We start from the raw sequence: 6,688 nt of genomic DNA, 5'->3' as shown, positions 1-6,688 counted from the left end.
CCTGACCCAATACCTAACCCTAACCATAACCCGGACCCTCACCCAATACCTAACAATAACCCTAACCTTAACCCTGACCCTGACCCAATACCTAACCCTAACCCTAACCCTAACCCTGACCATGACCCAATACCTAACCCTAACCTTTACCGAATACCTAACCCTAACCCTAACCCTACCCCTGACCCAATGCCTAACCCTAACCCTAACCCTGACCCAATACCTAACCCTGAACCTAACCCTTAAGAATCATTTGATGCCCTGAAGACAGTTTCTAGTGGCTATTCCTTTATGCTGCTGCCAGAGCCTGCATATTACTGTAATGATACTTACAGGGTTATACACTCACTGCTTTCTATTTAAATCGATTACTGTGTCTGTGATGTCATTTACTAGATGATGTTTAGTTTTATAAGACTCATGAACAGTTTGTTTATAGAGATGATCCAGCACATGAAGTGTAGCGATGCTGTTTAACGAAGTTATTTCAGTGCGCTTCCAGCCACTCTGACTGGTGGGCATAAGTTTGTACTGAGCAGTTCCGAGTGTGATATTCCAGATGTACTGTGGGTAAGATCTGCTATTGTATCTGTAACTCAGCATGCCAGCATGGGTGCTTGCTTTGTTTCTGGCTAGGTGCACTAGATTGGCAGATAGAGAAAACACAGGGGACGCTGCACTGTGTGCAATGCATCTAGTTAGTCTGTGCAGCGGTATATGTGCAAAGGGTGAAGAGACCTTCAACCCAGCTGGCATTCTCACTGTCTCACATTCTCATGCTTAAATAGAGATGCAACCTAGTTTAATCAATGCTGGGGTTGCTAGTGCAGAGCAACAGGGATTATCAAGAACAATGTCACTGTCTTTGATTAGAGCCTGAGGAGACACAAGCCTGCCTTCTTTACGTGATTCACACGTGTCTGACCTGCTGCTGTTGCTGCTGCTGTCGTACGAGCCAGGAACAGCAAAGCAAGATACGATTCACTGGAGGCAGGCATTCCACTCCCTAGTCATCCACAAAGATACACCCTTTACACTGTGCTTGAGACAGGCATCTGGGGGATTTATGAAACAAAGCACTGTGCCAAGACATTTACAATAAAATAAATAAATCAAATAAAAGATGAGCTTATTTTGGATGGCAATAGAAAAGCACTTCTCCTTCGTTAAGGCAGCTTTTTCTAGCGCTGGTTATAACGTGGCATGGCTGTGGCGTTGTCTCCTTCATGCTGCTTCACATGAAGGAACACACACAGTAATAGCACAGCCACGGCACCGTGTCTCCTATATAATACAGTATTCTAAAGCTTCATTTTACAAGTGTTAGAAAATGTGAAACAGGATTGTTAAACATGACTCCCAGCTACAGTGAAAACAGGAAGGAGAGCTGGAACTGCACTAATGAATTCAAACAGCGTTAACTTGGTTCCCGCCTCATACTTCAAAGCGAAGCTGAACAGCAAGCGGCTGTGACCTTCTTGGAAATGAATTAGGGTCATGGCCTAGTTTCTGCTCCTGATTTCGGATGACAAAGCTATGCTGGCTAAACATGCCAACCTTCACCTGGTTACAAGCAAACAGCTTGGAGACAACAGTCAAAACAACACAGAGCTGGCCTCCCGCAATCTCTACACTTATTGTAGGCTGTGAGTCATGGTCGAGGCATTAGCAATGCCTGGCTTCTTCACTGTTGATTGACATGCTTTCTAATAACGCCAGCCTAGCACATGGATCGTTCAGAGCTTTGAAGTGAGTGTCCCATTTTAGCATATTCTTTTATGACTTAAAATGACAACAACAAAGAGGCGTCAACTAGAGTCCTACATCAGGTACCAACCTCTAGTTTGAATAGACACGGGGCAGAGGGCAGTCCAGCTGTCCTGGAGGAGTACCAGCCTCTTTGAATAGGCACGGGGCAGAGGGCAGTCCAGCTGTCCTGGAGGAGTACCAGCATCTTTGAATAGGTATGGGGCAGAGGGCAGTCCTGTCCTGGAGGAGTACCAGCCTCTTTGAATAGACACGGGGCAGAGGGCAGTCCAGCTGTCCTCCTGGAGGAGTACCAGCCTCTTTGAATAGACACGGGGCAGAGGGCAGTCCAGCTGTCCTGGAGGAGTACCAGCATCTTTGAATAGACACGGGGCAGAGGGCAGTCCAGCTCTCCTTTAGGAGTACCAGTCTCTTTGAATAGGCACGGGGCAGAGGGCAGTCCAGCTGTCCTGGAGGAGTACCAGCCTCTTTGAATAGACACGGGGCAGAGGGCAGTCCAGCTGTCCTGGAGGAGTACCAGCCTCTTTGAATAGACGCGGGGCAGAGGGCAGTCCAGCTGTCCTGGAGGAGTACCAGCCTCTTTGAATAGGCATGGGGCAGAGGGCAGTCCAGCTGTCCTGGAGGAGTACCAGCATCTTTGAATAGACATGGGGCAGAGGGCAGTCCGGCTGTCCTGGAGGAGTACCAGCATCTTTGAATAGACATGGGGCAGAGGGCAGTCCGGCTGTCCTGGAGGAGTACCAGCCTCTTTGAATAGGCACGGGGCAGAGGGCAGTCCAGCTGTCCTGGAGGAGTACCAGCCTCTTTGAATAGGCACGGGGCAGAGGGCAGTCCAGCTGTCCTGGAGGAGTACCAGCATCTTTGAATAGGCACGGGGCAGAGGGCAGTCCAGCTGTCCTCTTTGGAGAAGCTGATATATTTCTCAGTATTCTCAATATTTCTCAGTGACTTTTCTACATGACAAGTGAGGATGACTATAAAATGTCCAGAGAGGGTTAACCGAATCTCTTTGACCTTACAACAGCTGCTCTTTCAGGAGCCCAGGTTTAGACTCCACAAGAAGCACGTCTTCTTAATAAATCACTGACCTCACACCCTCTCCCTGGACTCATCAAGCCTGAATCAGAGTGTGGTAAACGGAGGATCCCGTAAACGTCCTCTCTCTGTAAATTCTTGGCTGAGAGAACAGAGCGCTCGCTGGATAAAAAATGCTCAACATTACATTTCTAACAAGCCTTGCTTATGTCTCCTGGGCCAAGATAGTCCTGCAATGTTTTCTTAATCAGACAAGGGGCTGATTGTCAAGTTCAGCTGCTAACCTTGACTGCTACCTCATGACCAGTTCAGTTTTTTCAGCTGAAGGAAGCGCAGGGTTATTTGTAGTTCGAGCAGGATGTAGATTAGCTGAAAGTTCATATAAAGATGAGAGGTTACATGCAGTTTAAAGAAGGGTAGTAAATGGAAGAGCAGATAAAGGGGAGGTAAAATGACAAAGTGAAATGGGACTGAAGGACAAGCCCGGCAGCGTTTTGTGTGCCTCTTAGCACACAGCGCTGGTGTTCTGAACGTGGGGTGTCTCTTTACAAGAGGGTCAATAACTGTCACAGTCCCCATATAGTTTCCATGTGTTTATATGGGACAGGGTAGGGCATGTATAGTAAATATTATCTTCTACGGTATTAGTACTGTAATACATGTAATTGCATATCGGTTTTAACCACGTTTTCAGTATTTATAGCTCCCACTTTCTGTCTAAATATATGAGTGTTGAGACTCCATCAGTAACACTGTTGATGCCAAACACTTACTGTATCATGGGTGGGAATTAAACTTCAGGTGAACAGAATAATTATTAACACACACACAACAGCTTCCTTTACTCATTGAACCAAAATAAACAGCTCCAATGTCAGCAAGAGATTCAAAACGTAAAACGAAATCAAAGGTGCTCTTGACCCATCGACCGTGCTTTTGCTAGAAGCTTAGTGCTGCTAAGCCTCTGCCGGTCATATCCTTCCTCAACGAGCACACAACCTATTTTTACTTTTAAATCCTGACCTTGGAGTAAAAGTCTGTCTGACGCTCACAAAAAAGAAAGTTTGACCTGCTTACACCTCTGCTGCTGCTGCTGCTCAAACCACGGTGCACAGAATGAAGAAACAAATTCAAAGGAAGAGCATGAAAGGGAGGGACAATGCTGACATTGAACTGCAGGCTTTGCCATGTTCATTCCCATTCAGGAATCTGCTGTATAAGCATATGATCACACTATTGTGTGTTAAAGTCTCAGAGGTCTATACAGGCCTCCTCCTGCATTTGACCCATAGAGTTTCTTTACTGTACTGGTCAGCCTGAATTAGGACAGTCTGTCATTATAGTAAAGCACAGCAGATACACATCTGAGGCACGAGACCTATACCCTTACTCTATTCTATCAGCTGACTGATCTCTCCAGCTGATCTCTCCAGCCAGCCAGCAAGCTGCAATTCACAGCCAACAACACCCAACCAACCTCACCACCATCACCCTCCTCCTGCCACTGATAGAGACTTTCTCAACAGCAAACCCAATAACAAAACTACACAAACAGTCTTAATTCAGCAGGGGGCCTATCCATGCACTGTTAATGCATTCATGTGTGATCAACAATCACTGGCAACTGTGACATCATACAGTCACTACACAGACTCTCTAGGACTGGAAGACCCCATGTGACATCATACTGTCACTACACAGACGCAAGGGCCGAGTTTATAAATCTGCCTCAGAGCCTTATCAACAGGGCCCGAGTTTATACAGCTCCTCAGAGCCTCGTCAGCAAGGGTAGTGTTTATACAGCTCCTCAGAGCCTCGTCAGCAAGGGTAGTGTTTATACAGCTCCTCAGAGCCTCGTCAGCAAGGGTAGTGTTTATACAGCTCCTCAGAGCCTCGTCAGCAGCTCCTCAGAGCCTCGTCAGGGTTTACACAGCTCCTCAGAGCCTCGAGTTTACACAGCTCCTCAGAGCCTCGTCAGCAAGGGTAGTGTTTACACAGCTCCTCAGAGCCTCGTCAGCAAGGGTAGTGTTTACACAGCTCCTCAGAGCCTCGTCAGCAAGGGTACCCTCGTCAGCAACAGCTCCTCAGTGTTTACACAGCTCCTCAGAGCCTCGTCAGCAAGGGCCGAGTTTACACAGCTCCTCAGAGCCTCGTCAGCAAGGGCCGAGTTTACACAGCTCCTCAGAGCCTCGTCAGCAAGGGTAGTGTTTACACAGCTCCTCAGAGCCTCGTCAGCAAGGGTAGTGTTTACACAGCTCCTCAGAGCCTCGTCAGCAAGGGGGTTTAGTGTTTACACAGCTCCTCCTACAGCTCCTCAGAGCCTCGTCAGCAGTTTATACAGCTCCTCAGAGCCTCGTCAGCAAGGGTAGTGTTTATACAGCTCCTCAGAGCCTCGTCAGCAAGGGTAGTGTTTATACAGCTCCTCAGAGCCTCGTCAGCAAGGGTAGTGTTTACACAGCTCCTCCTCAGCAAGGGCAGAGTTTACACAGCTCCTCAGAGCCTCGTCAGCAAGGGTAGTGTTTATACAGCTCCTCAGAGCCTCGTCAGCAGCTCCTCAGGCCTCGCAGTGTTTATACAGCTCCTCAGAGCCTCGTCAGCAAGGGTAGTGTTTATACAGCTCCTCAGAGCCTCGTCAGCAAGGGTCAGAGCCTCGTGTTTATACAGCTCCTCAGAGCCTCGTCAGCAAGGGTAGTGTTTATACAGCTCCTCAGAGCCTCGTCAGCAAGGGTAGTGTTTATACAGCTCCTCAGAGCCTCGTCAGCAAGGGTAGTGTTTATACAGCTCCTCAGAGCCTCGTCAGCAAGGGTAGTGTTTATACAGCTCCTCAGAGCCTCGTCAGCAAGGGTAGTGTTTATACAGCTCCTCAGAGCCTCGTCAGCAAGGGTAGTGTTTATACAGCTCCTCAGAGCCTCGTCAGCAAGGGTAGTGTTTATACAGCTCCTCAGAGCCTCGTCAGCAAGGGTAGTGTTTATACAGCTCCTCAGAGCCTCGTCAGCAAGGGTAGTGTTTATACAGCTCCTCAGAGCCTCGTCAGCAAGGGTAGTGTTTATACAGCTCCTCAGAGCCTCGTCAGCAAGGGTAGTGTTTATACAGCTCCTCAGAGCCTCGTCAGCAGTGTTTATACAGCTCCTCAGAGCCTCGTCAGCAAGGGTAGTGTTTATACAGCTCCTCAGAGCCTCGTCAGCAAGGGTAGTGTTTATACAGCTCCTCAGAGCCTCGTCAGCAAGGGTAGTGTTTATACAGCTCCTCAGAGCCTCGTCAGCAGGGTAGTGGCAGCTCCTCAGAGTTTATACAGCTCCTCAGAGCCTCGTCAGCAAGGGTAGTGTTTATACAGCTCCTCAGAGCCTCGTCAGCATGGGCCGAGTTTATACAGCTCCTCAGAGCCTCGTCAGCAAGGGTAGTATTTATACAGCTCCCCAGCAATCAGGTGAACTCGTGGCTGCTAGTGAGGTCAGGATTACACCCCGGACTCTACCCAATTAGCTTGTGTGTTTTCCTCCCATTGAGGAAAAGCATTGCACCATATCTAAATAGCTGGGGTTTTCTCTTCTTGCTCCACAAAATGGTGAAAGGATTTCAATGGTATTCAGACAGATTGCTGTTTAGAGCACATGAGTAGATCCCACAATGCAATGCAATGCTTAGTCAGCTTCTCGCACCATTGAACTGGTTGCTACGGTGAATGTGTCAAGCACATTGCCCTTTAGTTACTCGATGAACTAGGGACAGTGTGTCAAAGCACTTTAACTTGAACCTGTGATGTGGAAGAAGGCTGCCCCTCCCCTCTCTGACATGGACTCCCTGTTGGGAAGTGAACTGGGATTGATAAGAGTGCTGTTTGTTGTTGCTCGGTGGGCAGGTGCTTCTGTACCCAGGACATCAACAC

Source organism: Polyodon spathula, chromosome 30 (genome assembly GCF_017654505.1).
Source record: "Polyodon spathula isolate WHYD16114869_AA chromosome 30, ASM1765450v1, whole genome shotgun sequence".
NCBI classification, from domain to species: Eukaryota; Metazoa; Chordata; class Actinopteri; order Acipenseriformes; family Polyodontidae; genus Polyodon; species Polyodon spathula.
The sequence above is the reverse complement of the archived record's forward strand: the minus strand, read 5'-3'. Positions refer to the sequence as shown.